At 35.6% G+C, this 26,219-nt stretch overlaps 1 long non-coding RNA gene across 3 annotated transcripts in view; it reads left to right on the forward strand.

Moving 5' to 3' along the window:
* Positions 1-23,856, forward strand: part of LOC111098282 — a 53,255-nt gene extending 29,399 nt beyond the window's left edge. For all 3 annotated transcript variants that reach the window (XR_005367837.1, XR_005367838.1, XR_005367839.1), the window contains 3 exons: positions 13,172-13,395; positions 20,985-21,246; positions 23,715-23,856. This is a non-coding gene — a long non-coding RNA (uncharacterized LOC111098282). The remainder of the gene's footprint in view (positions 1-13,171; positions 13,396-20,984; positions 21,247-23,714) is intronic.
* The last annotated feature ends 2,363 nt before the right edge of the window (positions 23,857-26,219 follow it).

Consider the following 26,219-nt stretch of genomic DNA (forward strand, 5'->3'; position numbering starts at 1 on the left):
GTGGCAAAGAGGGAAACACACAGGAGTCCCTCTACCTTTGCTGGATTAAGCCTTCAAAGATCAAGGAGAATATTAACAAAGACTTACTTACAGGAAAGGATATCAGATGTGCTTCTTCTTTTCTCCTGATGGGTTGGAGAATATGGGTTCTTTGTCACTATGTAACTATCACTAGCTCGCTAGTTGCTAGTTCAAAACTGTACTAAAAAGGCTGCATGAAGGAGGCTTGACAAAAGAAATAAAAATAGAAACTAGAAATAATAATAATAGAGGCAGATTTTTTGTACCAAAAGGCAGAAACTATATAATATTCCTTTAATCCTTAATTCTATTTCTGGTAAACATAATAGGAAGTTTTAACATGTATCCTTTAGAGATACAGGGTAGCAGCCCCATGAATGTCAGACGGAGGCACATAGAAGGGACTTGCTGATTTTGCTGTCTAGACTAGAGCTTACATTGATTAGTTTATATAAAAATAATGAAAGAATTGGCCAATAAAAACAGAATTAGCTAAAGAAAGGCTTCTGGACCCAAATGTAAGTCAAATGCCTGCAGCTCTGGGAAGAGAATGGGTTATTGGTTATTTGATTTTTTTGTTGCCTGCCCATAAGTAATAGAAGTTAGTTTGGGTACATCTTCTGACTTTAAACTATCAAGGTTTCCCCCAAATATTATTTCTCAAATTGTATTTGTTGAGACAACACAGAGCTATCTATTTCCCTTTGCTGGTGTATGGCTGCAAGGACAGGAAGTAAAGGTGAAAGTGGTAAATTAAGAGAGGACATCTGGCATTCTCCAGAAAATTTACTAATTGGACCTTTTTTTTTAAGTCCTTTAAAAAAAACTGCAAAGAAGAATAAAGTTTTAGACCAGGGAAGAGTTTAACATTTTAAAGAAATGACCTTGTTTCTCTAGGTCTGGAGGCATTCCCGACAATAAAAATGTCAAACCAGAAAAATCACACTCTTGTGAAATTCAAGTACACTCACTCTTAAGGAGAGACTATGATAAATGTAATCAGGTGAGACACTGACTTAAACAAATTGTTATGTAGGTTACAATAAAAGTATATACATAACCCAATAAGTTAATTCACCTTATTTGTTAAAATATATCAGTAATAGCTCCTATATGTCACTATATATGAGACATCCATTTAAGAATTTGATTCTAAGTTAGGTTGTTGTCCTCACAAAATAAAAAGAGAATACTCTGTAACAGGTTTCATTGGTGAAACATATTCTGGATAAAAACAAAATTTTGATGCCTAGTATTAGTAGGATGTTCATCCTAGTGAATATCATCTAAGAATGAGAAAGAATCTTTTAACATCAACATTATTTTTAAGGTAGATAATAAATATATAAAATTATAACAAGGTGAAAGCTGATTACTTGCTGTATAATCAATAGATTGTAAACCATCCGTTGTTTTTTCCATATACTAATTAGAAAATGTTACATAGTAATTACATTTCTTTTTTTTAAGATTTATTTATTTATTTTGATAGAGAGCAGGAGGAGAGCAGAAGGAGAGACTCTTTCACACAGACACACCTCACTGAACAAGGGGCTCAATGTGGGGCTCAATCTCACAATGCATGAGATCATGACCTGAGCCTAAATCAAGTCGGTTGTTCAACCAACTGAGACACCTAGGCACCCTATAGTAATTACATTTCTTTAGATCAGTAACAGTTGGAAAAATTAATATTTATATCATTTATAATGGTTTTCTAAAAATGACATAGCTAAGAAGCTATAAAAATATATGTAAAACTTTTTATGAAAATGTTATATACTTTATTGAAAAACATTTTATAAACCTAAATGGAGACATACACTATGTTCATGAAGCCAAAAACTCAATATCATACGGTCATATTTTCTCAAATTGATATACAATTTCAATGACATTTCAGTGAAAATGCTAGCATTGACTAAGAATTGACTAGATGCTTCCTTTTTAAAATTTAAATGGAAAAGCATTTTAAAAAAGCCAAACACTCCTGAAGAAGAAAAAGAACTAATGTATGACATGAGGGGTAAATGATATATACCAACAATGAGAAACTACTTGTTCTAAAGATATTATAGTATTGACTTAGGTAGAGTTGGCTAATAAAAGGACCAAGGGAATTGATGTGGAGCCACAAAACAAGCCCATGCATTTATGGCACCTCGATGTATGACAAAGTTCATGTCACATATCATTGGGCAGAGGATGGTGTGGGGCACCTGGGTGGCTCAGTGGTTGAGTGTCTGCCTTTGACTCAGGGTGTGATCCTGGAATCCTGGGATTGAGTCCCACATCAGGATCCTAGTAAAGGCCTGCTCCTCCTTCTGCCTATGTCTCTACCTCTGTATCTCTCATGAATAAATAAATAAAATCTTAAAAAAAATAAAACAAGGTATGGAAGAAAAGCTCAGTTATATTTTGCGAAAAAAATAAATTAAATCCTAGCTTATACATCACAAAAATCAATTCCAGATGGACTAAAGATCGTTTCATTCAATTTGAGGTTTACTATTTAACAAAAGATACCATAAAGGCAACAAAATACTTGCAATATGTATAACAAAAGGATTAGTATATTGAACATAAAAAGAACTCCTATAAATCAGGAAGAAAAAATGTATAATAGCTAGGAGCTGGCATTTGACTTATTAAGACACACAATTGAACAATAAACATAAATAGAGATCAATCTCGTTAATTATAAATGAACAAATTAAAGCCCAAATGCACAAACATTTCATGTCTTTTAATTAGAAAACAAATAGAAAAGCATAGAAATGCCTTAGTAAGGATTAATGTAATAAAAATTCTCATCTTCTGCTAGTGTCATTAATGATCTAAGTGGAATAAATGTACCCTCTGATGCTCAGTAACTCTATCCTAGGTATACACTTAGAAAAGTACAGAATGTTCATGGAGACATTATTTGTGATAGCAAAACCTGTAAACTACCGAAGTAATTGTCAGTGTAAAATGAGTAAATTGTGGTATATTTATTCACAAAATATACTATCAATAACAATGAATCCTTATTCATAAAATGAAATATTAATGAAATGAATAAAGTCAACTACAAGTTTCAACACAGAAAACCCCCAAAAATATGATGTGAGAAAATAATTTGTTTATGTAAAACCACAACAGGTAGAACCAAACAATGTATTATCAAAGGATAAATATAAAAATACAAATTAGAAAATATTAGAGGGTGTGTCCTTAACAGGAGCCTGGAGCTCCTATTAGAGTATAAGGTTAACAGAAAATTTTAGGATATCCAAATGTATCTCATCTAATCCTGTAAGAACTCTTTAAGGTAGGTATAATTTCCCCCATGTTGGCAAAGTGGACTTGTTATACATTTCACAGAGAGATGGACACAATGATGTAATTTGTCTTATGGTCACATCAGAGTCAACAGATCTGAATTCTAATCTGGGCATCCAGTATCTTTTTTTCTTAAACCTACTATTTCTCAACTTTTGCACTATTGACAATTCGCAAGAGACATTTCTTTATTGTGAGGCCTGTCCTGTGCACTGTAGGATGTTCGGTTACCTCATTGGCCTCAACCTACTAGATACCTCTTTTACCCCCATACTCTGATTAAGAATACTTAAATGAAACCATGATTTTAAATTTGTATGTTTGCATCTTTATACATTATTATAATAGTGAGTTAGTTACTTTTTCTTTTTTAAAATATGTTTATTTATTTAAGAGAGAGAGAAATCACAGTGGGGAGGGGCATAGGGAGATGGAGAGAGTCTTAAGCATACTGAGCCTGAGTATGGAGCCTGATGCACGGGCTTGATCTCATGATCCTGAGATCACTGTGTGAGCTGAAACCAAGTGTTGGTTGCTTAACCAGCTATGCCACCCAGGTGCTCCAGTAGTGAGTTTCTGAAAGTAATGTGTCCTACTAAACTCTGTTCCTCTAGAGTTCACAAAAAATTACTGGTAAAGAGTATTTGTTAATTTAAAAAATATACGTAAATGTGCTTAGAAATGCATCTGTATAATTATAAATATAGGAAAAATTAGAAATCACATCATTTTTAAATGCTGAAGTAGAGTCCTTTAAAAAAAATTCTGTCTCAAAAATTTTAGATCAATTAAATTTAAATGAGTTGAAATAACTCCTGACAATATGAAGACAAAGCTGAGGAAATAAAAGTGGTGGCTGATGCATACATTTAAGAAATCAATAATAACTTCATCAATAACTTTGTTATTTATTGATTATTTGGTTTATTATGGCAGTAATTATTTACATACCAATCTGGAGATGTTCTGCTCTCTGTATCTATAGTAACATCATTAACTGATTCAAGGTGTCTGGTAATTTGTTAAAGTGCAAATGGGAAAATGCATCTCCGTGATTTTCCATGGAAAATCCATAAATTCCCCATAATCAGGGGAATTTATCTGGAAATTGAGAATATAGTTTTTCATTTGTTAAAAAAATATTAGCACCTATTTAATATTAGGCACTGTACTATAAGTAGATGTGTGGTGAAGATATTTTAAGATTAATTCAGTGATGCTTCTGAAACAGTGTTCAATCTATGGGTTGGAAAAATAGAGAGATTTGGCTAGTTTTGTTATGGAACAAAAGACTGGCTTCTTGGGAAATGACAGTGGCATCCGCATGTTTTGAAGCCTAGAGGAGAAGAGACTTTGAAATCTGTTCATGATCTCCTTATACACTGTGCTTAATTAAGACTTCAGTATTGTCATCAAAATCAGAGAAATATTACTCTTTTATCTAGTGTCCACACCAGAGCAATTTTCATCTCACCAAAAGGAGAAGAAAACTGAGGAAAACATCAAGTATACTGTCAATATTTTCATACAGTGATTTCTCTTCATCTGACATATCTTCAATATGCTTTATCTATATTTCTATTTTATTAGTGTACACACACACATACAGAATTTTCTGCAGGCATCAGAAAGATAAGAAAAGCCTCTTGCTTCTTATCTGAGGTTTTTTATATCTTTTATTTTAAATTCTTTTTTAAGTAAATCATTTTTAATTGAGGTAAAATGGGTATATAATGTTATATTAGTTTCATGTGTACAACACAATAATTTGATTTTTATTTTTTTAAGATTTTATTTTTACATATTCATGAGAGACAGAGAGACAGAGAGAGAGAGAGTGGCAGAGACACAGGCAGAGGACAAAGCAAGCTCCATGCAGGGAGCCCAACTTGGGACCTGACCCTGGGTCCCCAGGATCATGCCCTGGGCTGAAGGCAGCGCCAAACCGATGAGCTACCAGGGCTGCCTTAATCTGAGTTTTATATCCACTACAAAGTGGTCACCACATCCATCCATCATCCATCATCACAATTACCATCTATCACCTCATATAACAAATCCCCTTCAATCATTTCAATTACCCCCAATCCTCTTCCTCTCAGATAACCACTAATCTGTTCTCTGTACTATGAGTCTTGTTCTGTTAATGCATTTGTTTTGTTTTTAGATTCCGCATGTATATGAAATCATGTGATATTTGTCTTTTTTTGTCTTACTTCACTTAGCACAATACCTTCAACATCCATCCTAAAAATGGCAAGATTTTTTTCTTTTTCATGCCTGAGTAGTATTCTAGTGTGTAGCCTGTGTGTGTATAACATCTTTTAGTCCAATAATCCATCAATGGACACTTAGGTTGTTTCCATATATTGGGTATCATAAATAATGCTGCAATGAACTTAGGGATGCATATATCTTTTGAAATGAGTGTTTTCATTTTCTTTGGATAAATACACAAGAGTGGAACAGTGTATCATATGGTAATTCCATTTTTAATTTTTTAAGGAATCTTCAAACTGTTTTCCATAGTGGTTGAGCCAATTTACATTCCCTTCAACAATGTACAAGAGTTTCCATTTCTCCACATCCTAACATTTGTTGTTTCTCATCTTTTGATAATAGCCATTCTGACAGGTATGAGATGACATCTCGTGGTTTTGATTTACATTTCCCTGATGATTAGTGTTGTTGAACATCTTTTCATCTGCCTATCAGCCATCAGTGTGTCTTCTTTGGAAAAATGTTTACTTATAACTTTTGCCCATTTTTTATTTGAACTTTTTGTTGGCTTTGGTTTCATTTTGTGATTGAGTTGATTTTTTTATGTATTTTGTTTGTTAAACCTTGATTACATAAAAGATGTGCAAATATTTTATTCCATTCTGTAGATTGGCTTTTAATTAGAATTTATTTTTTATTTTTTATTTTTTGAGAGAGAAAGCAAGAGTGGTGGGGAGGGGCAGGAGAGAGAGAATTTTTAGCAAGCTCCATGCTCAGCATGGAGGCTGATGTGGGGTCTGATCTCAGTACCATGAGATCATAACCTGAGTTGAAATCAAGAGTTGGATGCTTAACTGACTGAGTCACCCAGGTACCCTTTGTTGCCCTTTCATTTTGTTAATGATTTCCTTTCTATGCAAAAAAATTTTTATGTAGTATGATATATGATGTAGACTCACTTGCCTATTTTTGCTTCTGTTGCCTTTGTTTTTGAAGTCTTATCCAAAAATTTGACACCAAGATGTATATCAAGGAGATTATTATCTATATTTTCTTCTAGGAATTGAATGGTCTTAGATCTCACACTTAAGCTTTAATCCATTTTGAGTTAGTTTTGTATATAATATAAGATAATGGCTTACTTTTATTTTTTTATGTGGCTGTCCATTTTTCCCAATATTATTTATTGAAGAGACTTCCTTTTACCCATTGTACATTCTCCTCCTGTGTCATAAATTTATTGACTTTCTATGTGTGGATTTATTTCTGTGCTCTCACAATTATATTCCATACCATTTTGATAACTATAGCTTTGTGATGTAGTTTGAAATCAATGAGTGACACTTCTAACTTTGATCCTCCTTTTTGAGATTGCTTTGGCTATTCAGAGTCTTTTGTGGTTCCACACAAATTTCAGAATTATTTGTTCTAGTCCTGTGAAAAAATACCTTTGGGATTTTGGTAGGGATTGAATTGAATCTATAGATTTTTTGGGAAGTATGGACATTTTGATATTAATTATTCCAATGCATGAGCATGAGTATCTTTCCATTTATTTTTTTCTTCAGTTTATTTTATCAATGTCTTATATTTTTTAATACGCATATCTTTTACCTCCTTGATCAAATTTATTCCTAGATATATTATTCTTTTTGATTGAATTGTAAATGGAATTTTTCTTAATTTCTCTGATAGATAGTTCATTATTAGCTAATAGAAATGCCACATATTTGTGTATATTGGTTTTGTATCCTGCTACTTTACTAAGTTCATTTATTAGTTATAATGGTTTTCTGGTGTGGTCTTTAGGATTTTCTATATATAGAATCATGTCATCTGCAAATAATGACAATTTTACTTCTTCCTTTCTGATTTGGATGACTTTATTTCTTTTTCTTACCTAATTGCTCTGTCTAGGACTTCTATTTCTATGTTGAATAAAAGTGGTGAGAATGGGCATCTTTGTCCTGTGTTGAGTATATTGTTAGCTGTGGGATTGTCATCTATGGCCTTCATTATGTTGAGGTATTTTCCCTCTATTCCCACTTTGTTAAGAGTTTTTATAAGTTGGTGCTGAATTTTGTCAAATGCTTCTCCTACACCTATTGCAATGATCATATGATTTTTATCTTTCATTTTGTTAATGTGGCGTGTCATGCTAATTGATTTGTAAATGTCAAACCATCTGCATCAAGTAAAATCCCATTGGTCCTGACGTGTGATCCTTTTACTATACTGTTGAATTTATTTTTCTAGCATTTTGCCAAAATTATTGCAACTATGTATATCAGGGATAAACCTCTAATTTTCTTTTTTTTTGTGGTGTCCTTTTTTGTGGTATGTCTGGTATTGGTATCAGGGTAATGCTGGCTTTCCAGAATGAGTTTGGAAGTGTTCCTTCCTCTTCAATATTTTGAAAGAGCTTGAGAAAGATAGGTATTTCTTTGAATGTTTGGTAAAATTTACCAGTGAAGCAGTCTGGTCCTTGACTTTTATTTGCTGGGAATTTTTTGGCTACTGATTCAATCTTCGTACAAGAAATCAGCCCATTCAAATTTTTATTTTTTCATGATTCAGTCTTGGAAAATTGTATGTTTGTAGATGTATCTATTTCTTCTGGATTGTCCAATTTGTTGGCATATCATTGTTCATAATGATATCTTATGATACTTTGTATTTCTGTGCTGTCATTTGTAAATTCTCATTTATTTTCATTTTATTTGAGCCCTCTTTTTACTGAGTCTGCCTAGAGGTTTGTCAATTTTATCTTTTCAAAGAAACAGCTCTTAGTTTCACTGATCTTTCTATTATGTTTTAGTCTCTATTTCATTTATTTCTTTTATCATCTCTATCATTTCCTCCCTTTTACTAACTTTTGGCTTTGTTTGCCCTTCTTTTTCTAATTTCTTTAGGTGCAAAGTTAAACTGTTTGAGATATTTCTTCTTTACTGAGGCAGGCCTGTATCATTATGAACTACCTTCTTAGAACTGTTTTTGCTACATGTCATAGATTTTGGAATGTTCTATTTAAATTTTCATTTGTCTCAAAATATATTTTATTTCTCCTTTTATTTCCTTGTTGAACCATTGGTTGTTTAGTAGCATGTCGTTTAATCTGCATATACTTGTGAATTTTCTAGTTTTCTTCTAGTAATAGATTTTTAGTTTTATATTATTGTAGTTGGAAAGATACTTGGATCATACTTGGTATGATTTCAGTATTCTTAAATTTATTGAAACCTATTTTATGGCCTACCATAATCTGTCTTGGGGAATCGTCTATGTGCTCTTAAAGAGAAGACGTATTCTGCTTGTTTTCCATGGAATGTTCTGTACATATCCATTAAGTTATCTGGTACAGAATGTCATTTAAGGCCAATGTTTCCATATTGTTTTTCTGTCTACATGGTCTACTATTATTGTGTTGCTGTCAATTTCTTCCTTGTGTATATTAACATTTGCTTTATATGCTTCTGTGTTAAGTGCATAAATATTTACAAATGTTATATCCTCTTGTTGGATTGGCCCCCATCATTATATAATGCACTGTTTTGCCTTTTATTATAGCATTCATATATATATATGGATATATATGAGTATATATGAACATATATATGTGTATATATGTGTGTATATATATATATATATATATATATAGAGAGAGAGAGAGAGAGAGAGAGAATGCAAAATACAAACAGGAGGGGAAAGGGCTCAATCTCATGACCCTGAGATTATGACCTAAGCTGAAATCAATAGTCAAGACTTAGCCACCCAAGCACCTCTATAGTATTGGTTTAAAGTCTATTTTGTCTGATATAAAAATAGTTGCACAAGCTTTCTTTTTGTTTCCATGTACATATAATTTGTTTTTCATTCTGTCACTTGCAGTCTGTGTGTGTCTTTAAAACTGAAGTGAGTCTCCTACAGGCAACATTTAGATGGGTCTTGTTTTATTAATCCATTTAGCCACTCTATGTCTTTTGATTGGAGAATTTGGTCCATTTACATTTAAAGTAATTATTGATAGGTATGTACTTATTTCCCTTTTGTTAATTGTTTTCTATCTGTTTTTGTAGTTCTCTGTTCCTTTCTTCTCTCACTTTTGTGGTTTGATTAATTTCTTTAGTGTTGTGTTTAGTTTCTTCTTTCATTATCTTTTGTATATCTACTATAGGTTTTTGTTTTGTGGTTACCATGTGGTTTATATATAACAGCCAATATGTATAGCAGTCTATTTTGAGTTGATAGCAACTTTAGTTTGAACACACTAATAAAAACTCTATCTTCTCCTCCCCCATTTTAACTTTTATATTTCTTATTTTAGGTGCCCCTTAATTAATTATTATGGTTATAGTTAATTTAACTACTATGGTCTTTTAGCCTTCCTTCTTGTTTTATAAGTAGTTAATTCACCAGTTTTACTAAGTATTTTCCTTGCAGTGAGATTTTTACTTTTATATGTTTTAAAATTTTTTTTAAAATTTTTATTTATTTATGATAGTCACAAGAGAGAGAGAGAGGCGCGGAGACACAGGAGAGGGAGAAGCAGGCTCCATGCACCAGGAGCCCGATGTGGGATTCGATCCCGGGTCTCCAGGATCGCGCCCTGGGCCAAAGGCAGGCGCCAAATCGCTGCACCACCCAGGGATCCCGTACTTTTATATGTTTTACTCTTATTAGTTTGTGCCTCTTCTTTTCAGCTTAAAGAGGAAACCTTAACATTTCTTATAAAGTTAATTTAGTGGTGATGAACTCCTTTAGTTTTTGCTTATTTGGAAAACTCTGTCTTTCCTTCAGTTCTGAATGATAGCACTGGCAGGTAGAGTATTCTCGATTGGAAGTTTTCTTTTTTTCTCTTAGCACTTTAAATACATCCTGCCACATTCTTCCAGACAGCAAATTTTCTAAAAAATCAGCTAATAATCTTATGGTGGTTCCCTTGTATGTAGCAAATTGTTTTTCTCTTATTGCTTTTAAGAGTCTGTGTGAAAGCCTTTTAAGAGTGGACTCTCTATATCCTACAGCCTTTTGGTCTTCTTGATATAAGCTCTGTTGCTTTTCAGAGCCAGATGTTTTGGGGACCTCTCTCTCTAGTGTAGATACCAAATTTTGGAGTATTTTATATGCAATATGAATCCCTTGCTCCTCAGGGGAAAATTCTGTGTTTGTTTGATCCCTCTAGATTATGGGTCACTGCACTTGGGTTAGGGGCATGGTTTTTGATGAGACCACATCATTGCCTTTCCTACCTCTCTTAATGTGGCCCTTTTATCCTTTGCTGTGCAAGAGCTCTTCAGCCAGTTTTCAGGTTTTTCTCAGAGGGAATTAAATATAGCCATAGACTTGGTATATCTATGGGAGAGGTGAGTTCAGGATCTTCCTATGTCACTGTCTTAAACCACTCTCCTCTTACCCAAGGTTGTAAAAATAATAATAATAATTACCTTTATTTCCTGCATAAACCTGAATCAGTGTAACCATCTTATTCATAAATGTATGACTGTGTGAATGGATACTGTGGAGAGAGAGGGGTTATCTGGTTGACAAATTGGTGGTTTGTTACGTAATCTTATAATTATCAACATGAATACAACTCTCCCCCTTTCATACCTCAACACTCAGAAAATGAGAGAGGTTCCTCATTTTCCCAATCTTCTAAAGATTGAAGACCTAGATTTAATGTCAAAAATTGTTCTGGATCCTTAACTGACAGTAATTATATTTGAAATGTATCTGTTAACTGGGAAAACATACTTAAAAAAACTGAAGTTCTATGAAGTGATGATTTAAATAAATTTAAATTTTATTTATTCTAACATCTACATATATTTGAAAAACTAACTATATGTGAGATATATTATTGAGTTCATAGAAAATGTCTGGTATGCAAAAGAAGTTTGTCCTCTGCAGTTGCTCAGATATTAATAAATGAAGGATGGGGAATACTCAAAGACCTAGAAGATCTGCAATGAATTTTTCTCCTGGATCTTGGGAAAGACAAAGCCAATCAGACACTGTACTTGTAGGGTCCTTAGAGACTTCAAGGTGTGAGTTTTCTTATCTATAGACTGGGAACAATAGTTGCTTGCAGTACAAGAAAAGTTTGGTACAGTGGATATTGAATAATTATAGACTAACAGGTTTATTAAGTAAAAAAAAGAATCATTACATGATAAAAGTAATTCTTATTCTCCTAAATTATTTTAGCTTATGCCATTCATTTGGTGTTTTGATAGAAATCCATGTCAAGTACTGTTTTTGAGGAGTCTGTGACTTATTTCCTCCATTTAGATTAAATTTTTCTTTTCTTTTCTTTTTTCTTTTTTCTTTTTTTTTGTTTGAATAAAATCCACACCAAAAAGAAGAAGCTGTGAGTGGCAGAGCAAAGAGACAGAAAATACCTGATTTCATACCTAGCACCTGCACCACCTTTGTATTTCCTGGAGTATAAGATATTGCTATTTAAGTTTATTTGAATCAGATTCTTGTTACTAAGGGGAGGAAGTGTCCTAATGGATTACAGTCCTCTTTTCAATTGTGCTTTCTCCGAGGAACAAAACAACCTACTTTTCTTTCTTTTTAAAAACATGAATTTTTAAAAACTCATGGGGTGCCTGGGTGGCTCAGTCAGTTAAACATCTGCCTTCAGCTCAAGTCATGATCCCAGGGTCCTGGGAATGTGCCTTGCATGAGACTCTGTTCAGTGAGGAGCCGGCTCATCCCTCTCTCTGTTGCTCCCCTGCTTGTGCTCTCTCTCTTTCTCTCTAATAAATAAATAAAATCCTTTAAAAATAACAAAAAAGTCATATAAAACATTTTAATGACCATCCCTTGTTTAGATCCCTGTGAATTTTCATAAGTGTGGAGCCTCACGCTATCCCAAGTGGATTATCAAGGTAGTTTTCCAAACAAAGGTAGTTTCCATTCTAAGAAGAGTTCTGGCAATATTTATTAAGAACATTACTATTTCCTTATTACACATCCATCAACTATTATTTCTTATCAGCTCTGAGACAGAGCTGAAGCAGTTCTCATCTTTTTGCCCCCAGTGAAAATACCGCTATGTATCCTCCCCGCAGACTGCTACATGATCTTGCTATCAGAGAGCAGAGAAGAGGCCCTCTATTTACTTCTAGCTTTTAAGAAAGAAATCTGAAAATACTTCACTCTCTCCTTGACTGCCTTACCATCTGCAGCTACAGAGAGAGTAGATAACCAGTCACCCCATTTAATTCAGCCAGAGGGGGTTACCCATTGTAATGCATGCTGTGCCCTGCTACCAGATTTCCCTCTGGATTGAAGGATCTGTTGCCCACCTGCGGGATGTACAAGTTCACATTCAACCCTCTGCATTTTTGCTCTCTTCAGGAATTGCCCTCCACTGAAGAGAGCTGCTTGACCCAAAGTTTTACTTTTTCCAGGGGGCAGCCAATAGAATTGATGATGCAGAACGCAAAGGACCAGTATCCTTATCTCAACCTGATCAACCTTGCAAGACCATTTTGGCTACCGAGCTCCCTGGGAAATGTCTGAGCCCACTGTTGTGACTGTGTCTGCACCAGAGCCAACTTCTCACCCATCTCTGCTGCCTTTCTTTCTCCCACAGGTGAGAGAAATCCATCAGTACTCTCCAAGACATCTTCTGTAGACAAGTTCTCATCCAGGAGTCTCCTTTCCCTTCCTGGGGAACTTGACTGATAACAGTAGCAGAAGTAAGAGAAAGCAGATGCTGGCATGAGATTCTGGAACTGATTCACCTGCCAGCCAGTGGGCAGGAGTTCCCTATTACTGGTGGAAGGCACAAGACAGCAGTTAAAACTTCCATCTGAGGTAAATTGCAATGGTACCCTGGTGGAAGAAAATGCATTAGTGGGTGTGATATATTAGGCGCTTGGGAAATACAGAGACAATAATAGCTATAGGAACGATGAAATTGAGTAGGTTTGCTGGGGGATATTTGAATCTTTGGAAAGCAAATAATGGAAGGCTTGGAGTGATTAATCATAAATTAAAGGCTAGGTATGAAAGCCAGAAAATCCTCTTGGAAACATATAACGTTAGATCTATCTTGCACAATTGAAAAGCAGAACAACCTAAGGACCAGCCCAAGATTTATCCATAAGAATGGCAGAACTTCAGAGAACCTGAGCTGGTCTTCTATGCCAAGATCCAGAACCTGGTTAGGAAGAATGAGACCCTAAGATAAGTGATGAAATATTGAGCATTATGTATTGAACACCGCAAACCCCCAAGTTCCCCTAAACCAGGACTTCTCAATCTCTGCTTTATTGGCATATGGGGCCAGATAGTTTGTTGTTGGGAGGGGTCAGAGAGGCTGTCTTGTGCATTGTAAGGTATTTAGCAGCATCTCTGGTCTATCCACTAGATGCCAGCAGCCACTAGCTTCCCCCCAACCATTTGTGACAATCATTGCCAAACATCTACTGGGGGTGGAGGGAAATTACCCAGGTTGGCAACTGTTGCTGTAAATTCTCAGGGCTGGCGGGAGTGGCCTATCCTCCCTTTTAGAGACTGGGGCACATCTTTGCTTAAAGATAGTACAGAGACCTCTACTTTTCAAATCAAGTAGTACCCCACTCAAGATGTACTCTCATCTTTCCTCACAGTCCCTAAGCCAATGGTTAGGTTTAAGTCACATATTAGTCAGCTGGGAAATGTGCCTGCCAAGGGAAGTAAAGGACGACACCACAAAGAAGCTCCAGGACCTAGCCATCATACACCAGCAGGACCCTGGAGAGCTCATGTGGAGCTTGGTCCCGAGAATGCCATATTAAAGCTGGTGGAATATGATGGTGGATAAGGGAGAACAATCTCCCACAACACAGGATTTAATCTCCTGGCAAGGAACCCAGGAAATGATGCCAATGTGTTGCAAGAATGGCTTACAGAAGCTCCATACAAAGTGAAGTGTAAATGTCATAATTTCCATATCTGATGGAGGAAGAAGGAATCAAAAAGCTCAGAGAAGTAAGTATGCCTGAGTGGATGTACATTGTATAAGGTTGTAAATGTACTAGAAAATTATGGTCCTACAGGGGAGTCTGGTGGATACTTCATTTGCTAAGATAACAGAAAATGTGCTGATGAGATGGGCACCAGAATCACTGAAAGCCTTATAGTAGGAGGTAGGAGATGTTACTCTAGATCAGGGCTCAGAGATAGTGATGGGCATGACTAGATAGTGATGGGTCCAGCATTAACGGAGGCATTATTATAATGAGAATTGGATTGCCCGGATGTCCCACAGAACATCACACTGGTCCACTTCATTGATGGCATCCTGCTAACTAGACCGTAGGAGCAGAAAGTGATATGTGCAGTAGTACACATGTTTCCAGAGGGTGAGACAAAGCTTGGGTAATCAGGGATCCCCTGCATCAGTGAAATATTCAGGGAGGTGGTGGTTTGGAGCATGCAAGAACATCTTATCTAAAGTGAAGCTATTGTAGTCACAACACCCGCCACGAAAAATAAAGCAGAATGCTTGGCGGGCCTCATCAGGTTTTGGAGGCAGCACATTCTATACCTGGGAATACTTCTGAGCTGATACACTGATGGAATGGTTTGAGGTGAGCACCAAACAGGAATGGCTCTGAATGTGGCTGCGCCCATTGGGCCACATGATCCAGTAGGTCCAATGAGCTTGGAATGTATATGGTGGGGAAAGGTAGCATGTTAAGCCTTCCTTCCTTATGGAGCCTTAATGGAATAAAAAAAAAGACCCCTGGGTTTCTGAAACAGGGCAATGCCACATGCATTGGAAAATTATGCACCTTTCAAAAATCAGCTCCTAGTGTGCTACTGGGGCCTGGTTAAGAAGGAGCACGCAACCAATTGACTATCAAGTGACCATGCAGCTAGAATCACCCACCATGAGCTAAGGTTGGTCAGAGCCACTAAGTCATATGGTTGTCCAGGCTCAGCAACAATCCCGAATAATGAGAGTGGTTCATCTAGGATGAAACATACGCAGTACCAAAGGGTTACAAGTGAGCTGCACAAGCAGGCAGCCCAGACTCTCCTATTATCTATAACTGTTACATCACACTTCTCCATCAGCTCATACCTGTGGCCACATGGGGTGTAGTCTCTTATAACCAGCTGACAGAAGAGAGGAAAGGTCAAGCTTGGTTCACAAATGATTTGGCTTGGTATGAGGATGCAAACTAAAAACAGACTGCACTACACTATAGCCTCAGGGGTAGCCTTAACACACAGTGGTGTGGGGAAATCCTACTAATGAATGGTCCACCTGACCATCTAATTTTGTGGACCCTAAGGGAGCAAGGACCTTGTTTGTCTCCTTCAATTCTGTACTTTGAGTACCTAGAAATTTACTTGGTGAGAAAGAGGTACTCAGTATATATTTGTTGAGTCAACTCAATATTCATTGAACATAGACTCTGACCCAGGAATATAATGTTTATTGGGGGCTTATGAATTAAGATTCTTGTTGATGTTGTGCCTGGCACAGCATATTACCCATGCAGAAACTAGGACATGTGTAGAATCAATTTTTTATTTATTTATAAATATTTTTATTTATTTATTCATGAGAGATGCAGGGAAAAAGGGAGAGAGAGAGAGAGAGAGAGAGGCAGAGACACAGGCAGAGAGAGAAGCAGGCTCCCTGCAGGGAGCCCAACGCGGGACTCTATCCTGGGACTCCAGAATCATGTTCCGGGCCGAAGGCAGGCGCCCAACCACTGAGCCACCCAGGGACCCCCAGAATCAACTTTTTTAAAGCAATGGTTAGCTGTTGAGTCTTTTACCTGAAGAGAGAGTTTGTGCATGAATAGCCAAGACTGGGCAGGAAGCACAGTTAAGGTATCCAGAGGCAGAAACATGGGACAAGGAGCTGGCATTATCTGACACAATTTTCCACTCACATTTCCATAATTCTAAAAGTTAAAAAAGTTTTTCATTTATTTTGAGCTAGATGCACACACTGTTCTTGCACTTATTTGGAAGGAAAATTACTGTTTCCAGGCATTATTCCATCTTATGTGGTAACCCTAGCATTTATAGATTTCTACTAAATTGGATTGAATTTCGTAGAATGTGCAGGGAAGATGATGGTACATGTAACTTAGGTAATAGTCTGAAGAGTGGTAAAATATAATCAATCAGATTGGTTTATATGTGGCAAATATGTACGATAGTTCACAACCTGCCCATAGACTGTAATATGAATAATGTACACACATATATGTTCTTCCCTGGTCCTTGCAAAACTTCTGTTCAAAATTCCATATATAGAAATAAGACTAAGATCCAGCAATTATGCTGCTTGGTATTTACTCAAATGGACCCATGAACAAAGAAGAGAGCCCCAAAATGTGAATTGCTGTTACTTTGGGCACAGGGAATTCAACCCACAGCACCCGACTCTCCTAATCTCATCTAGTACACATGCACAAATATAACCATGCCTGGTGGCTTATGTACTCCTGAGCAGGAAGAAAAGTTCTGGCTGAAAAGAACTTTTTTGGAAATTAAGTTGAGATTAAATTTGCATATAGTAGGGTCCTTGATTGGCTTCCATCTTTCAGAATTCTTGTGTGCATATTGTGTGTTTTAATTTATACATAAGTGGGAGCTGAAGTAAGTCAGGATACTGTCTATACTACTTACTTTTCAGATACATACCACCAATATGCAAAGATCTGAAGATACTAGCAACATTAGACATGGTGTCTGCCTTTTGGTACTTCTTCTTCATTTTTTTAAGATTTTACTTATTTATTCATGACAGCACACACACACACACAGAGGCAGAGACACAGGCAGAGGGAGAAGCAGGCTCCGTGCAGGGAGCCCGACGTGGGACTTGATCCCGGGTCTGGTCCAGGATCACTCCCTGGGCGGAAGGCGGCGCCAAACCACCGAGCCACCGAGGCTGCCCTATCTCAAGTTTTAAGCATATATAATCATTAGACAAAAAGGAAATGTGAGTTTTCTCTATTTAACCACAGAGTGAGTGCTTGACAGGACACACAGAAATACTTGCAAACATAAAAAGGAGTAACTCACCAAAATCTTCTGCAGCATAGAGTGAGATGGTACCTGGCACTCTGCAACTTTCTGATACCATTATGGTACATAGGCATAACTTGACAGGCATAACTTGACAACCTAAACTGTTGACTGTTTATGAATATGTGAAACGAAACAAGTCACATGTCAGTTGCACTTCGCAACATCAGGCTCCCTTGGAATTATTGTGTGATGGATATTTTCTATCTTTGATGTTAAGTGTTACAGGGGTGGCTCCTTGACATCTCATTTTAATATATTTTAAAGATATATCATCTTTCTTTAATCAAAATTTTTATAGACACTCTGTAAGAATCACTGTCTAAAGTTTATAATATCCTTCACAATATTATATCCCTGGTCACTCAGTCATATTTTGTTCTTGTAATCATTAAATATTTATTGAGTGCTTAATAAATAAATACTAGGCACAGTACTAGACCCTCTGAATCTGGTAGGGAATAAGGCAAATGATGGTCCCTCACTTTATGGGATTTAAAGATGTTTTTTAAAGATTTATTTATTTATTCATGGAAGACAGAGAGGAGCAGAGACACAGGCAGAGGGAGAAGTAGGCTCCCTGTGGGGAGCTCACTGTGGGACTAGAATCCCGGGCCCCAGGATCAGGCTCTGAGCAGAAGGCAGATGCTCAACCCCTGAGCCACCCAGGCATCCCAGAATTTACAGATTAATGGGGGAGACAGACATGAACTATTAACTATTAACATTTCCAAATATGAAAAATGCTATGAAAGAGAATATGTATAGACTCTGATTGAGTGACCTAAAGCTAGTCTTTTTGGAAGATATGTACTAAAATAAACATTTATATCTTTTCCCCATAATCCAAATTTGAAGTGCTATATTATTAACCTTTGAAACTATCTTTGGTCAGGATAAGATCAGAAAATGCTAAGTTCCAAAGGCATTCCATTTTGGAGGTTGATAACTTGAGACTTTGCCAACATCACACCAAAAATAAATAGGCAACGAGACCCATCTATATGCAGCTGTATTGAAAATTGTATTCCATATGTGACAACATATTATTAAAACAGCAAAATCATAGCTTCCATCTGCCTGTTGAGATGCACAGCGTCACTCTTTTCCCTGTAATGTTAGACTTTATTGCGTTTGTCGGCAGCATATTCCATTTTAATATTTGATAAATAGATATAGGAGGAATTGTTTCAAGCTACGATCCTGTACTGCTTCAGCTGTTCACCTCCTCTCTGAAGCAAACTCTCTATCCTCAAACTAATATCCCCCAAAAATCAATTTAAAACGACTGTGAAAATGTGTTTATTTTTCTACCCTCAGGATTAAAAAGCTGAGAAATGATTAATAATAATTTGTCTAGAAAGATAATGCAGGCATTATAGGGGGGTAGTGATTTTGCATCTTTAATTTTCATCAGTTCTCACATTTTATCATTAAAACTGCATGAATATATATAGAGAGAGATAAAAGCAAACGAGAGAGGTAGTAATACCTCATATCTCTTAGGCGGTATTTCCTACGTTTCAGATTTCTACGTTGTCTGACCCCATTTCAGTCAATTTTCCATAGCCTGCCTGTCTCATATCCGCTGAGGGAACACACTAGTGCTGTGTTTATGCTAATTTTATGCTCTCTGAGTTGTGTCTGTTATTCAAAGCAGTTGAAGCAGTTATTGCCAGTAATCTTATTTCTGTGGGAGCCCCAGGGCAGACGAGGCCTCAAAATCAGGCGTGCAGACCGAGGCAAAGCCATCACAGCCTGCTGGTAAATGGCAGTTCTTTCCCTCCGAATCTGATATCAGTTACTTCGCAAACACAGTAATAAAATGAAACAAATCAGATTTTCAAGTAAATAAACCAGACTTCAGTGGGAAGCAACAATGGTCAGGGCAACAGGAGTTTAATAAGTGATACATAGGGGGAAATACAAAAGCACTATGGCCTGTTCCTCTACCCTCTTTATTTTAAAGCAACCTCCTCAACCTCCTTGACACTGAAAAAAAGGAGGTTGTTTAAACCCAAAAGCAAAAAAAGGGAAGGAAAGTCAAATCAAACAAGGAGTAAAATTGATATTGACTTCCTTTTATCTAAAATCAAGCAAAAATACTGAAAATTGTATTATTTACTATTGAAGAGTGGCTAGGGATGTATCAACAAAAGACTGGCAAAAACAAATGGATTTGTCTATTCTCCTCACCCACAACAACTAATAGTCTTTTAGAAATATCAACAAAATGGAAACAAAGTTAACCAGTACAGTTTCCTGAAAGGAACATTTTTCCTCCAGCAACACAAAGCAGTGTGAGAGCTAAGATGCAACAAGAACAGTGACTAAGGTCTCTTTGCCAGATCAAAGAATCATGGACTCTGGAGATCATTTACCTTGGACAACTTCTTGTTTTCCAATACATTCTTAATTCTATCTATTCTAAACTACTTCCCCACTCAAGCCCCATCTGTCTTTATCACTATTTGCTATAAACAATTAAAATGTTTTCCTAATAATAAAGAATAAAATGAGGAGTGTCTAAATCTAAGTTACTACAGTCATAGAATTCTTCCAGAAACCAGTGGTGAATAACTTTGATGAATTTAGATGAAGTACTATGTTAATAAACTTGTATTTGTATATTTTTTCTTTAATCTCCAACAACATACTCCTGTCCAACCCAATAGCTGACTCATTCATTCATTCATTCATTCATTCATTCATTCATCAAACATTTACTATCTGTCTACTTTATGTCACATACTCTAATTGGAACAAGGAATATAGTATTGAAAGTGTTAAAACTCTACTTACTCACCTAACTGCTATGAGTGAGCCATGTAGAAGACACTGTGGAGATACACTGAAGTACTCATGGTTGAAGATGGGCTTCTTGAGATGACTTCTGAGTTGAATTTTGTTAGAAGAATAGACACAAGTCAGGGGGGAAAGAGGACAGTATATTCTAAGTAGAGAATTAAGTAAATCCACTTGGAGAATATCAAGGAGATTAATATGAATGGGACAATTTCAAGGACATGATCAGGAAAAAGTCTAGGAATCTAGATTCATGAAAGACCTAGTATCTTAGTTATAAATTACCTACTGCTAGTACACTTATGGAATTTACACAAGGTAGTGGCATTTTCAGAATTTGTTTTTATAAAGATCACTTTTCCAAGCAGTATGGAAGATAAAAAAGAGAGACTTTAGCTGAAAACAGAGAGGCTGGTAGTAAACAAAAGAGGAAAATAAAACATAATGGAATCAGAGGACAGAGGTAAAGGAAGGGATGGGTTGATGAGATATTTGTGGTGAAGATGTCTTGTTCAATGTGGCATATTGAACACATGATTTTATCTTTGCATTCTCAGAAAGGACACTAAAATGACAGCAGAAGAAGAGAATACTTAAGACCTTACATAAACAAAGATAACAGAAAAGGAGATGATAAGAGATGAAAAATGTCAAGAAAAGGTTGAAATGGAAACTAGATGTATGTGTTTAATTGAATTAGTAGAGCCAAGAAGCTAAAACCAAACTTCTATGGGGAAGCCAGCTGACTGAATACCTGCTTCAGAAACCCCAAAAGATCTAGAAGTTGGAGGAGCCAGTATCTCTGAAAGATGAACAATGGTATGTAGTCAAAAATAAGGAGAATTGGTTGATAGTGTGTAAGGGAATAGTTGAGCCCTCAGAATCTTTTCCCAATCTCAAAGGAATACAGGGGATTTTCTTTCCAGAGAGATTGAATTAGAGAAAGTTGGGATTCAGGCATGCAAGTGGATGAAGGGTAAAGCTGCATCCTAGATGTTGAAAATTTCTTAGCATTCTTTCCCTGGTCAGCTCTCAAAATAACGGCAATTTTGCTCATAAATCTCAAGTAAAGATCAGTAGAACTTCTTTTTAGAGGAACTGACCCCATTTAAAAAAGAAAAAACTACAAATGGTAGTAAATTAGGAATTCAATGCAAATAGTCAAATCAAGCTTAATCAACTTACAGTGAGCCTTATGAGCTCACTTGTGCATACAGAGCTTCTATAGTTACCTTTTTAGTACCTCATTTTAAATATAAATGTACAGTCAAAGATTGCCAAAATTTTAAGGTAGACTTCTAATATACCAAAAGAAACTAAAAATAAAAATTAGAACTTGAACGATAGAGAGTGTTCAAACAAAACTCTGTATGTGTGTGTGAGAGAGAGTATGTTTGTATGGGTGTGTGCCTATTATCCTAGGAGAACTGAGATAAGGAGATATTATTTTCAGGCCTTCATGAACCAAGAACAGGATTCTATAAGTCAGGGATATTCTAAGAGTAAGAAAGAGATCTTGGAAATGAAAAATATGAGATCAGAATGTATTTAAAAAATAGAAAAATTGAATAGAATAATAGAGGACTGTTCTCAGAAACTAGAAAAAAGACAAAAAAAGATGAATTTTAAAAGGCAATAAAATTACATGGATGCATTGGTGGTTCAATAGATTAGGCGGCTGCCTTTGGCTCAGGTCATGATTTCATGGTCTTGGAATTGAGCCCCAAATCAGGCTGCTTGCTCGGAGAGGAATCTGCTTCTCCTTCTGCCCCTCCCCCTGCTTGTACTCTCTCCCTCTCAAATAAATAAATAAAATATTTTTAAAAGGCAATAAAATTACAGAATTTATATTAGGCATTCAATAGCTAACAAATGTAAGTACCTAAATGAACAGAGAAAACAAAAAGAAATCATCAAAGAAGTAAGTCAAGAAAATTTGTCAGACCTGAAATTCATTGACTTCCAGATCGAAAAGGTCTACTGAGTGTTGAATACAGTAAATAGGAAAAGAATATACACACTAATAAGTTTCAAGGTAACACTAACAAAGAGTTTTAAAAACCTCTGAAAAGAAAAAGAAGTGAGAATCAGAATAGCATCAATTTCAAACTGTAACAATAAGAAGTAGAAGGCAATAGTTTAACGACTTCAAAATCCTTGGGAAGTGATTTCCAGTCTAGAATTCTATACCTACTATACCCAGAAATTTGGCAGAAATGGATGAGATAAAGCAAAAGAAAATTATTTTTTGCAAAACTACTTTCTTTGTTATCATGCTACAAAATTCAAATGTGATGGATGCTAAATCATACTGCTAAGTGATTTTATTAGAAAATTACACCAATAAGAAACACCTGGCTGACTAGGTCAGTAGAGCACTGAACTCTTAATATTGGGATTGTGAGTTCAAGCCCCATGTTGGGCATAGAGATTACTTAAAAATCAATCAATCAATCAATCAATCAATATCCTACTCTTCTTCCTCCAACTACAAAAATGCCCCCTCTGCCCAAAAAAGATCTCCCAAATTATACACACCTATTGTCCTAGGAGTATAAAATCCATCTCTGAAGAACTATTAGAAAAATCCTGGTTTCATGTTCATTGACTCAGAAAAGTTATACCAAAATATAATCCATTCATTTACTGAGAATTAGTGTACTACTGTATAATATAGTTCATGATTTATAAGATAAACATATTGTCATAAAATAATATATCCATTGTTAGTCCCAAATCAAATTTACCTCTGTATTCAGGATTATTCTGCCAAATTGGGTAGATTCCATAATATGTTTTTTTAAGAAAACATATGTACATGTCAGAGTCTTAATGATATTAATCCTTTCAAATGAACAGGGTCTCAGAAGTACATATGGGCTAGACTTGAAGACATACCATGCTAAAGACTCAACTCTGGCTCTTCCATACCCAAGGAAAGTGAAATGAAAAATATAGTTACTATTTGCTGAGTGTTCAATAATGCTCAGTGCTATACCATGTTACATTTATTACCTAGTAAATTGTGAGCTTGAAGATAGTAGATAAAAGCTGAAATTATGAGTTATTTGTTTGAAGGTGAGTATTGTTGAGGTCTTATAAAAGAACTTAAGTGAATGGTAAACTTTTACTAGAAGTTGTTAACCATCATAAAATCAGTTTTGAAGCAGGAGCAATAGATTATCTTAATTTAACTCTGAAAATAAACACAGATTCATGTACTAATGGTCTAAAAGGATCTAAAAATAGGTATTTTTCAGAAATTTAATACCTTTTTTTTTCCTTAGGTAGGCTCGATGATGCGCGGAGCCTGAACAACATGGGGCCTGAACTCAGGACCCTAAGATCAAGACTCTGAGATCAAGATCCTGAGATCGAGACCCAAGCTGAGATCAAGATCTGGATTCTTAACTGACTGGGCCACCCAAGAGCCCCATTTAATAATGTTTTAAAATGAAATCCACTCTATTAAATTTTATCTTTTAAATGATCATATCATAAAATTAACCTTTCTGTACAGTACTGTAAATGTTAACACATGTATATGTATTTATGTAACCATCATAACAATCAAGATACAGAACCGTTCCATCACTCCAAAACTTCCTCTTGTTCCATCTTTATAGTCATATCCTCTCCTGATCCTATCTCTGACAACTACTGATATGCCTTCCATATTATTTTTCTTTTTGAGAATGTCATGTAAATGGAATCATACAGCATGTGACCTTTAGAGACTGGCTCCTTTCATTCAGCACATCAATGTCTAGGAAATTTTCCTCTAATCTAGGTCATGAAGATTTTCTCTCAGTTTTCTTCTAAAAATATACTTTTATACTTTATTTTAAAGACTACGATCCATTTTGAGTTATATTTTATATAAGGTATGAGTTTTAGGTCAAAGTGATTTTTTTAAATTTATGGATGCCCAATTATGCCAACATAATTTATTGAAAAAACTCTCTTATTTCTTGATTTACTTGTCTTTTTGGGTTTTGCAAAAGGAAATGGCTCTATTTTTATGAATCTATTTCTAGATTCTCTAAATTTTTCCACTGATTTCTGTATCTAGGCTTTTGACATTACCACACTGTCTTGATTACTAGAGCTTTGTAATATAGTTTAACTTAATTCTTCTTTTCGAAACTGCTATAGTCTATTTCTTTTGTCTTCCATTTACATTTTTGAATCATCTTGCCTATATCTATACAAAATCTTTCTGGAATTTTTTTATTGATGTGATATTTCTATAAATTGCTTTGGGGACAGCTGATACTTTATTATGATGATTCTTCCAAACCAAGCATATCTGATGTCCCTCCATTCAGTTAGGGCTTTTTTATATTACTTTCATTGGCATTTTGTGATTTTTAGCATACAGCTTCTGCATATGCTATGATAGAATTATACCTAAATATTTAATTTTCTGGAAATTTTTGTAAATGTTCATTGAAGGACGTCATTGAGAGGTTGTGAGTACCAGTTGACTTGAAGGGCTGGACTCAGGCAATTGGAGGCTCCTTGCCCCCTCTTCTGTCCTTGGAATAGACGTTCCACCCACCACCCTCCAATTAAATAGGTGGAGCTGCTTCAAAGATGTAGCCTTGAGAGAGTAAAGTATTGTTAAGACCACATGTACAGAGTAAGTAACTGAATCCAGTTAATGCCTCTGCATGAACTTTTAAGACTCTGAAGAGTGCAGCTACTCAAGACAAGCCTTGTATGTAAATTCCCTTGCTTATTAAAACTGCCTCTTATCAATCTGGAGCAGTCTGCTGCTTTCTTCAGTCTCTCCTTGCCCTGTTCATAGGGGCCAGTTTCGGTTTCACCTGGGAAACTCCCAAGGTTTCAAATCAATACTGTTAATGTTCCATTAAATTTTGTTTTCAAACTGCATATTACTAGTATATGTAGAAAAATTATTGATTTTTGTGTACTGATCTTATATCTTATTACCTTGTTAAACTCAGTTTTTGAAACTGCCTTGGTTTTTACAACATAAGAAATCACGTTTGCATATATAAAGACAGTTATATTTCTTCCTTTCCACTCTGTATGCCTTTTACTTCTTTTGCTTGCCTTGTTTCACTAAGACACACTGCAGAAGTTTTAAGAGTGAAGATTCTTGCCTTACTACTGATATTAGGGGATAAATCTCTGAGTATTTCCCCAATTAAGTGTAATGTTTCCTACAGGTTTTGTGTAGATACCTTTATCAGATTGAGAAAGTTATCTCTGTTCTTAGTTGGAAATAAGGTTTCATCATAAATATTGTATTTTGTCAAATGCTTTTTCTGCATCAAAAGACCATACTGTTTCTCTTATTTCATTGATATGGTGAGTTATATTGATGTGTTTTTGAATATTCAACAAGTCTGTATTCCCAAAACAAACCCAACCTGGTCTTGGTGTATTATTTTCTTTATATATTGCTGGCTTTGATTTGCTAATATTAAGGATGCCCATATTTACAGGCATGAAGGGTATTGGTCTATAATTTTCTTGTAAGTGCTCTAATCTGGTTTTAGTATCTGAGTATAGCAAGTTTCATAAAATGAGTTGGAAAATGTTATCTCCTTTTTTATTTTCTGTAAGCTGTTATCCAGAATTGCCATTATTTCTTATTTAAATGTTCTGTAGAATTACCAGTGAAATCATTTAGGCATGGAAGATTCTTATTCAGGAGATTTTTAAACAATAATTTCAAAGTTATTAATTATTATAGGACTACTCAGATCATCTACTTCATATTGGTTAAGTTTTGGCAGTCTATAGATTTGGAGGAATTGGTT

Source organism: Canis lupus, chromosome 12, assembly GCF_011100685.1.
Source record: "Canis lupus familiaris isolate Mischka breed German Shepherd chromosome 12, alternate assembly UU_Cfam_GSD_1.0, whole genome shotgun sequence".
NCBI classification, from domain to species: Eukaryota; Metazoa; Chordata; class Mammalia; order Carnivora; family Canidae; genus Canis; species Canis lupus.